Below are 11,182 nucleotides of genomic sequence, written 5' to 3'. Positions count from 1 at the left end.
ATGGTGAAGAAGGAAAATTGGTCAAGGCTAGCATGATAGTGGAAAGAATAATGGATGCAAGTAATGATACAATATATTATTCTGCAGAAGAATTATATGCCGATACTGTTATACTTTTCAAGAAGGTGTGTTAGAAATATCCACATTTCTTAAGATATGTTGAAAGTACAATTCTGGACCAAGTGAAGGAGAATATTATTTCTTCTTAGACCGATCAGATTATATACCTTGGAAATACAACAACTTACCGAGTTAAGTTTGCCCATGCTACACTGAAGAATTGGTTGGGAAATAGTAATGGTGACTTGTGTAGAGATTGGGACTCTATAAACCAAATGATCCAAAATTAGCATAATGAGATACAAACACCATTTGGTCGCAATATCACAATGTTGGAACACAAATTCATAGACAACATTCTATATTCACAGTCGGTCGGCAACATAGCTCGAGCAAGATTGAATTTTAATTTTCACGAAGTCAAACAAGCTGAGAATGTAAGTTCCGATAGCTCAACATGTGGTTGCACACTTAGGAACACATGGTCTCCCATGTGTTTGTTTAATTTCAAAAAAAGGTGAAACTTGATAGTCTAATACGAATGGATGAGATTATAACTCACTGGAAAAGGCCTAGGTTTGATGATGATTGTGTGATGTGTAACAACCCGATTTTAATGGGAAGTGATCCAAGAGAGATTTTTGAAATCCGATGACAATATGAAACTCAATATCAAGAAGAAAATGAGGAAGGTTGCTTATCTAGAGACCACATATTTGAAATCACCGCCTTAACCGTTAAAAACAAAAGGTGCTCGTAAGAAGGTAAAACCAACACCAAGTGACAATTCGACGATGCAGTCTCTTTCGTATTTTGAACATGTTAACCAACTTTTTCTAGATTCTCCAACTTCTAAATCATAAAAGTCATTTTAAAGGTGCTCGCATTAGCTAACTACCTCCTTCACCACCTTTACCAAAAATTCAATTCATCGAAGAGATTGCGATTTTTACGCACAAATACATTGAAGGTGCATAAATAATTATACACACGACTATACGGGGAAAAAAAGAAGAAAATTTCGATGAAATTTCATTTATCTCTTATTCCTTGTATTAGCGGTCCGACACAGTGGAAAATAGATGTGCTTCCGTAAAATGAGCCATCTTATAGCAAATGGTATAATAAGGTGTGTATTGATATGACAAGATACAAACCAAATGACAAATAAACCGAATCGAAACTAAAAAATAAAAAATGCTAAAAGCATGTTTAACATTTTTTTATTAATATTTTTAAATAAAACAAATAGTTCGATTTAGAAAAAATTAACAATTTAATTCAGTTAATGATTTCAAATCATTATACCAAATCATTATACCAAATCAATAATTTTAATTTTGTTCGATTCTAGATAAATTGAAATGATTTGATTCGACAACTCAATAACCTTTTATTATAGTGGAATTCAATTCGATTTTTTTCTTGAAAACTTCTCTGAATAACCCTAATGTGATTCTCCACTCTTTATGCTTGAGATTTGTTATTTGGTTCTTTAAAACAATAAGTGAAAAACAAATATAAGTTTAACAAAGAACCTTACATAGTACAAATTAAGCATTTTGATCTTTTTTATAGTTACATTGATCTATACCATATGAAATTCACTTGAATCTCGAGTTAAATTTGGGTTCAGCTCTCCAACCTGTAATTTTACATAGCCAATCAATTATATATATCATACACAAAATAATTACTTGGTTGACATGGTAAAACAAAAAAACTTTAAATTAGCAGAATTCACATTAAACTATGTTTTAATCATTCGTATATAAGTAAAAATATTAACTCCACACTCCTTAAGAAAAAGAGAGAAAAAAAAAAAAGATTTATTAAGAAATATAATCTAATTAGTTGAAGAGTAACTTATTTTAAAAGTATGACAAAATTATAAGACCATAATATGGGAAAAAAAGGTCCCACCGAGAATTGAACTCGGGTTACCAGATTCAGAGTCTGATGTCCTAACCGCTAGACCATGGGACCGTTGTGATACTTTTGCTTCGTATAAGTTTATTTGACATATGTGTCTCGTATGCGACATTTTTATATTTCTAAAAAGAAAAACGTTTTTTTGAATATAAGTCATTAATTGCTTTATCAAATTATGCCCTTAACTTTCTCTTTACAATTTAAGTACCTGTTCAAAGGATATAATATGAGATTTGCCTTTCAATTTAAGACCATTATATATATATATATATATATATATATATATATATATATATATATATATATATATATATATATATATATATATATATGGTCCCTTTTTACAAGTTTTTTTCCTTCAAATTTTAAAGTATTTTAGTTATGGGCAATGCTAACGAGTGCTCCGGGGGCACTCGTTAAGGATCATTAATTGCATTTTGAATTTATTAATATTCTTAAAAAAAAAGAGTTTAAGAAATGTGTCATTTAAGACAAAAAGTATTATTTAAGACAAAAAAAAATGAAATTTTATAAACCATGAAAAAATTGAGACGTTATAAATTATTATATTTATTATTGCTAATTGTTGCTGCATATTTCATTTGCAATACCTACTGATTTTTAATTTTAAAAAATACTATTAGTTCTTTTTAAATTATTCTCATATTGTAATGATAATGATATTGAAATGAGATTGTAATATTTTAATCCCAAATTTCATTTAATTTCAGGTGTATAAATTTTATAGTGTATGAAAGAGAAAATGAGTGAATGAGTTAATTTGAGTGAATTTAATAATTAAATATATTTAATTATAGTTTTTTAAAAGAATAAAAATACAATTAAAGATCATTTAATGTTTCTTATCCAGTGCCCCCGGGGCACTGGTTAGCAGGACCCGTTAGTTATTTATGTTCAAACACATTCTTAATTTATCTTGTGGTGTGTGTCATTGTTAAGGGTGCGTTTGATTAGCAAATTATGAAATACTGGACAGAGTAGTACTAGACAGTACAAGATAACTTTTTGCATTGTACTGTGTTTGATGGTTACTGGACTGGACAACAGTATAATTTTTATTATAATATTTTTTTGATATATATAAAATATTAATATTATATTTATGAATTAAAATATTAAATAATAAGAAAGAGAGAAAAAAATAATTTTTTTTGATTTTATTTTTTGATAATTAGTGCCTGATATAAAAAGTTGTCCCATGGTTTAGTGGGGGACAAGAAATTATGGTTTTGTTCAGTACCTTGCCAAATTTTTTGTCCAGTACCATGATTAGTTTCTGCATCAAACAGAGTACAAAAAAAGTTGTCCTGTCCAGTACCTCGTTTTTTAGCAAATCAAATGCACCCTAAGTGTGAATTTTTAAGTTTTAGCTTTTTATAACAAGTTATTTATCAGGTTAAAATTTATATTGTAGGATGGAAACCAAACTCACAACTATCATTGGTTATTGATTCTGTTGTACGAATTCACTAACTCCTGGGTGGATCCTTTGCTGAAAGCCTGAAACCCAATAACTCCTTCAAAACACTAAGCCTAGAAGATTACATTGAACCACCATAAATAGAAGATTTGACACATTTAACAATTTGATCAGATTCCATAGAATAATTATTGGACGTTGAAGTGAGAGCTCTAATGTTTGAGATTTTACCTATGCAGAGTATGAGAGGGGACTTTGAGATTATTAGGACATGTAATCAAATCAAGCTTCTCAGAAATAACCAACTGACATATACTTCTTCTCATAATTTCTTCCGCTAAACAAAAAAGAAGAGGAGAAAACGAGTCTCCTTGGCAAACTCCCCTAAAACGCTTAAAAAAACATGAATCTAGCCATTGATCGAAATAGATAAACACGCTGATTGAAAAATACTATGAATTTATTGACAAAAGGTTGGGTTGAAACCAATTAACTCGAGCACTTTCAAAAGAAAAGATCAATTTAACGTGTCAAACTCTTTCAAAAGAGTCTCCTTGGCAAACTCCCCTAAAAAGCTTAAAAAAACATGAATCAAGCCATTGATCGAAATAGATAAACACGCTGATTGAAGAATACTATGAATTTATTGACAAAAGGTTGGGTTGAAACCAATTAACTCGAGCACTTTCAAAAGAAAAGATCAATTTAACGTGTCAAACTCTTTGATGGAGTAATATCTACTTCAGAGCAACATTTTTACACAAAACTTTTGAATCAAGAAGATTAATCGCCTCCGAAATAAGACAAATGCAATCCTTGATATTCCTACCCTGAATAAAACCATGTTGTTTTCAAGAGATAAGGTGCGGCATCAAAGAAGCTAACTTGTCAGTAATAATTTTGGTAATTATTTTAAACTTGAAATTTGCTAACACTGTTGGTTGAAACTGATCCGAAGAATATGCATTGTTACTCTTGGGAATAAGTACAATGGTATTAAAGTTGTAGCTTAGGAGAATCCAACAAGTAGAGAAAAACTACAAAACTATTTCATTGACATTATGCTTGATAATATTTCAGTAACTTTGAAAAAATGACGCACCAAAACCATTGGGCCTTGGGGAACTAACCTTGTTAAAAGAAAACGCCGAAGTTGAAATCTCATTTAAAGAAGTAAGAATAGTGAGAAGAGAATTCATGTTGTCGTTCACTCTTCATCAACCTCGAAATATTATCGTCAATCATGGAAAGATCTTGCAAAACCAAAAGGTAACTGGAGAAAATGTTTTGAAAATAGTTCACTATATGCTCGGCTATCTAGTTAGTGAGGGATTATAGGGTATCTGCTCCATTCTTAAGGATAGTGAGGGATTTGAAAGTGCTCCTGATTTTAGTGGTTCAATGGAAAAAATGCTATTACGACACCCCTCCAATTGCCAATTAGTCCTAGATTTAACACTATAATTACTCCAACCAAAAGATATCATAGTAACAGAGTTATTCCAACATAGTGTAACAGAGTTATTCCAACACAATTTTTTCTCAAAATAAATTTTACTTATTTCAAATAAGGTTTACGACAAACTAGCTAATAATATACCTAAATTAAAAAAGTCAAACATTATCGACATCTTCAACCATCCTCTCTTATGTAAGGGTGACAAAACGGGTCGTGGCCCGCCGTACCGTCCCGCGCACCCGCCATAAAATGACAGGTTGAGTTGGAATTTTGGATCCTCCCTCCACCAAAGCCCATTCCACTAAAATCTACCGTTCGCTAAAACCACACCTATTCATTCAGTCTGTCCCGCCTTAAGTCCGTCATTTTCTAGTTAATTATAGTAATTTCAATTTTTGATGGTTTTATTTTATACATTTATTTGTGAATATATGCAACATTTTTTTTAAGTAAAACTTGTTTAAAAGATGCTTTATAAAAAATTGTTCTGAAAAATAAGTGAAAATTTTAATTGAAAGGTAAAAAAAGTTTATTAATCTATTAGAAAAAGAAAATAACTAAATAAATAAATAGGCGAGCAAGCCCGCCGGCCGCCAACTTGATGGGACGTGGTTGATCTTATGCTCATTTTCACTTGGCGGACTTGCCTGACCCGCTCTTTTTTTACGCCCTTAAGGCGGGGTGGAGCGGCAGTCTGATTTGCCACCTCACAAAAACAAGTGTAGTAGAATTAATTGCATCAAGAAAAAATGATAAAAAGAAGAAGAGAGAGAAAATATTAGAGAGATATAGAGAGAAAAGTGTGAAGGAGATAATTGGGGAGAAGAAATTGAAGGAGAGGATCCAAGTCCCTATTCTTATGTTAACAAGCCTATTCTTCGATTTAATTTTCTTTTTCTTTTTCCTTTCAATCTTTAAATTTTTTCATCATCAATGTCATCATCTAACCACTTGAAAAAATTACAACCCTTATCCATGTAATTTATGTAATTTCTACAACTTCAATTTTTTTCAAAGTTTAAAGTTTAAACTGGTCATATTTATCAGAGTACGAAAAATTACAACCCTCTTCCCCTGTCTTCTTAGTATATATTAAAAAAAACAAAAAATTTAATTGTTTCACTTGGAACCACTATTGGAAATCTTAGACATTTTCAAAATTAAAGATGGAGTAGAGCCCAGGTAAGAATAGAGTTTGAAACAAAATGAGAAAACTAACAACATGTAATGAAACTTTGTGAAGAAGAAAACTTGACAAGTAAATAAAGAAGAAATCAATGGATGATTTTAGAAAATTGTGAGGGAGCCATAGAAAATATTACCTCTGTTTTTAATTATAAGTCGTTTTAGACTTTTCATACATGTTAAAAAAAATTATTGTATGAAAATAAAAAATTATGAGGACTTTTACAAAATTATCTTTAATTAATGATATGTGAAAGATAAATTTACATAAATGAAAAGATATTGAATATACTACATCCGTTCCTTTTTATAAGAGACAATTCACTTTTTAGGTTTATTGAATAATCAATATATTTAGTCTATAAATAGACCAAATACATTAGTTATTGAATGAACTTAAAAATGAATTTTCTCCTATAAAAAGGAACAGAAGTAGTAATATTTAAGAATATAATAAAAAATATCATAAATTATTTATTAAAATTATAAAACCACCTATATTTAAATATAATTTTTTTTTCAAAGTGACTTATAGTAAAAAAATAGAGGGAGTAGGAATTGCTGATAACGAGCTGAGAACTTTGAAAGTGGAAGAACAATTTTTGTGGAAATTTGCCAACTATTGGCAATTTTGCCAACCGAGTTACCACATAAACATATAAATTAATGTTTTTTATTAAAAAATTAATAGAAATAGTCAAATTGGCTAATGAAAATATTTTCAGTCATACAAGTAACAGTTACCACGCAAGAGAGAAAAAAAAATCATAAATTAAGTTATAGACCATGAGACTAATTAAAACTAATTTTTACCATTTAAAAGTCAAATTATATTATCTGCAAATTCTAACTCAACTTGAAGAAATAAATATTGATAGGTTGAACATCACCACCAGAGTTCAAACTCTAATATTCATAATTATATGTGTATGAATTTTAAATATTTATTATCACTTCGTCTATTGTCACGACAAAAACAAACTACATAAAAAAAACATACTTATATACTTATATAATGGCCAATTAAGAAATAATAGCTACATATTTAAATCCATTGAGGGATTATATTTATATAGTCAAAAGACCAAATATAAATCTGTCATACACATTCATAAATTATTAATATTACCTTTTACTTTTTAAATTATTTTATATAGTATTAAAAATCATTCTATTTTTTTTTTCATAGTGTGGCTAAAACCTGTGTCCATAGTTTAGTAATCACTATGGAAGACTTGCTCTCTATTAAATTGAATTGCAACATTTTGAAAGTTGTAGCAATGAAGTGAGACCATTGAAAGTAGCAGAATTGAATTTAAATCGGACAATATTGAATAACCAACAGCACTGAGGCAACTAGGAGCCTATATATTTCACGTATTCCGACCTGCTCATTAATGTACAATTTATTCTCGGACGCGTAGGGATGGCAATGGGTAGGGTTTGGGCAGGGTACTATAGTACCCGTCCCCATACCCGCAGTTTAAAAAAATCTCCTTACCTGAGCCCAAACCCGCGTGGATATCAATATTCATGCCCGTACCCGTATCTTGTGGGTACCTCAGTGCCCATACTCGTACCCATTTACCAGCATTTATAATAAAATTAAATCGTTTAATTATAAAATATCATATAATTTAAGTCTTTTTAACAATATTAAAAAAATGTTGTATGTTATTATTGAGTTAAGAAACAAATAAACACTTTTATTAAAATGTATAATGATTTAATAGCGATATATTTTTAAAATAATTTAGAATCATGGATTTTTATATAGTAATATAAATGACATTATAGAAATATATAGTGTGGGTATGGGGCGGGTTGGGTAGTAAGGTACCCGTGCCCGCACCCATACCCGCATATTTTAATGGGTAATTACCCGTGCCCGTGCCCATACCAATTTTTATGGGTATTTACCCTATCCGATATGGGGTTTTTTGTGGGTACCCATGGGGATGAGCCAAATTGCCATCCCTACAGACGAGTCAAACCTCGTATCGTATGATGCTATCCCCACCCTACCAAAACTTTTTAATATTTATGCAATAAAATTAAAAAAATTAAATTTTGTTTATAATAAATAATAATTAGTATTTAAGTTCATATTTGAGTGGGTATAAATGTTTGTATATTATAGATAGTTTCTCATCTAACCTTATAGATCTCTTATACACCACACAAAATTTCAATTTTACTCCCCGTTTTCGTAGATACACATACGGAAGCACCCCATATTTTAAAAAAAATTGATTTCTTCTATAGATGCATCTATGGAAGCGTATAAAATAAAAGAAAACACGGTTAATTTCACCTTATTTTCAGTTTAAAAATACTTCTGTAGATGCATCTACAGAATATGGTGAAAAAAGAGTGTTGCGTAGGTGTATCTACGGAACAGTCTGCTATTTTTTGAATTCATATCATTTTCATTCAGAAACTCCGCTTTTAAAGACATACATTTTCAGATTCAGTAATGCATTTTAAAGACAATAGTAGGTAGACCAATAAAATACAATATATAAATAATGTTGGTCAAAGTGTCGAGTACATCATCAAATATATACAAAAATAAAATATATATACATCATCAAATATAACTACTGAGTATGTCGGGTATCATCCTGCGCATCTCCTCTACCTCCGCCTCCGCGTCCACTAAGGGCTCTGCTGGCTCTACTTAGGCATGGCAACGGGGCGGGTCGGGGATGGTTTTTACCTCCCCCAAACCCAAACCCGAATCCCCAATCAATCCCCGTTACCCGCCCCAAACCCAAACGGGGATGGGGAATTAAAACCCAAACCCGTCCTTAACGGGTTCGGGTTGGGTTCGGGTATCCCCGCCCCGCCACCATGTATTTCGTAAAATCAATTTTTTTAATAAAAATATTTACTTTTTCAAAAATTAAATTACATTATAAATAACAAAATAAAACAATCTCAAAAAATTTCATACATATATTTCAAATATTTAAAATAATAAATACAAATCAAATTATTAAAACAATATCCACATATTTAATAATATAAATTTTGAAATATAATTAATAATGTACATATTGAAATAAACGGGGCGGGTTCGGGGATGGGTTCGGGGTGGGTACTAGTGTCCCCATTACCCGACCCATCCCCATGTTTTTTAATCGGGGAAAACCCAAACCCGAACCCAAACCCAGTCAAAGCGGGTTTTCCCCGTCAACTTCGGGGAGGGTTCGGGTGGGTACCCGTGGGTTTGGGTTTTATTGCTATGTCTAGCTCTACTCCTAGCGTCTAGTGTCCCACGGGTCCTGGCACGATGTCGATTGTACAGAAATGTACTCTCTGCCAGCCTGATCATATCATCCAGCACATGCCTATAAGCAGTCCCCTCGGGAAATAAACACTCTACAATGGCTGTGAGGCCCCAGTCAGCTTTCTGACGACACAGAGGAAGAAGATCCTGAGTGTGGTCCAACTGAGCCTGATGCGCCTGCTAGCGTCGCCCGTGCCTCCTCAGGGACCATGTGATGCTTCCAGTCTGCAAAGACCTCATCTAACTGCTTGCGGGTCATGGAGATCGGAGCTGAGACAGTAGAATCGCAAGTTATCGTCTGCTAATATCCAAACTGACGCATGACGCGCTCCGAAAGATAGCGTACAACAATGGTCGAGCTGGAGGCCAACCATCCAGAATACAGAGCTATCTCGTCAAACAGAACCGTCTCCCGGTACTCAGCATAGCAGTAGTAATTGATATGGATGTAATCAGATCGGTTTGGACCAGTTTTTAGTTAAAAAAAGGTCCAAACCAATGATATTTTCATCGGTTTGGTTTAGTTCGGTTTTCAACATTTTTTAAAAATGAAACCGAACCAAAATAACCGGTTTGGTTCGGTTTGGTTTGGTTGATCGGTTTAAAATGTTTATTTTTTAAAACATTATATTCATCGTATATTCTCCATTATCGTGTTTTTTGTGTATTTTATACTATTATTTTTTAAAACATTATATTCATCCGTATATTCTCCATTATCGTATTTTTTGGTGTATTTTATACTATTATTTTTTAAAATAATACATTTCATGCTATATTTGTTCAAACAAATTACAAGTTGCTCTTATTCCATACGAAATTGTGACATGATTTCCATTGCATCATGAAATAAGTTCACTATCAAATATAAAAGTTAACACTTAGCATCAGAAAGTTGGAAAGGGATTTCAAAGCTTAACATATATAATATAACAAAACGCACATTCATTAACATGTTTCACACCTCAAACACGCATCAAAACTATTTTGTAACAAGACTTGAATGAATTTTGATGAAGAAAAAGAAAAAGAAAAAAGGTACAAAAATTTATGAAAATTTACAAAGAGAACTTGAACACGAAGAAGACGACCATAACATATTAGAATGACGGTAGTGAAAGGAATAATAGTTGTGGGTAGCAAGAGCAGCAGTTCTGTGAAAGCATATTTTTTGTGACTTATGATTTCTACTTTCTATGCTTTAGAGTTTGGTTTTAGATGCGCGTTTTGCTTAAAAGAAGGAAGTGTAAACAAAGATGGATAATGGTTGGACCGATAAAAAAAATTGAGTTTAATGATGGGTAGAATAAAATATTTAGAGCGTCACTATTTCCATTGGTTTGGTTCATCAGATTGGCAGTTCCTAAAAACAAAAACCGAGAACCAAACCAAACCACATCGATTTTTATTGGTTCGGTTCGGTTTTTGAGCCAAACCAATAGTAATCGGTTTAATTTCGATTTGGTTTGGTTTGGGTTGTCGGTTTAATTGGATTTTTTTGATCCGCTTACACCCCTAGTAATTGATGTCCTCGGCGGCCATGCGGTCAAGACTGCGCCTATAGGGATCCGGCACCTGGTTCCCTCTAAGGGGTTGAAAGCACTGGCACGCGGCATGACCTCTGTGTAGGTAGGCACCTCTCCCCAGCCAATAATGTCTCGGAAATGCTGTAGTATCCAACCTTGGAAAAAAAACGGTTATTTCAAAGTACTAACAAAATATATAAAAAAGTAGAAGAGTATAAGATTGTTACCACCAAAAGAGTACATCTGCTCGCAATTGTCCTTGCCTTCCACAGGTATCCCTCTCCAAG

The 11,182-nt window shown here is 32.2% G+C and overlaps 1 non-coding gene across 1 annotated transcript; it reads right to left on the bottom strand.

Annotated features, from left to right (window-relative positions):
- Positions 1 to 1,974: 1,974 nt before the first annotated feature.
- Positions 1,975 to 2,046, bottom strand: TRNAQ-CUG (transfer RNA glutamine (anticodon CUG)). Its single transcript has one exon. It is a non-coding gene; the product is annotated as a tRNA-Gln (tRNA).
- Positions 2,047 to 11,182: the final 9,136 nt, after the last annotated feature.

Source organism: Vicia villosa, linkage group LG3 (genome assembly GCF_029867415.1).
Source record: "Vicia villosa cultivar HV-30 ecotype Madison, WI linkage group LG3, Vvil1.0, whole genome shotgun sequence".
NCBI lineage: Eukaryota > Viridiplantae > Streptophyta > Magnoliopsida > Fabales > Fabaceae > Vicia > Vicia villosa.
This window is presented reverse-complemented; position numbering and strand designations above follow the sequence as displayed.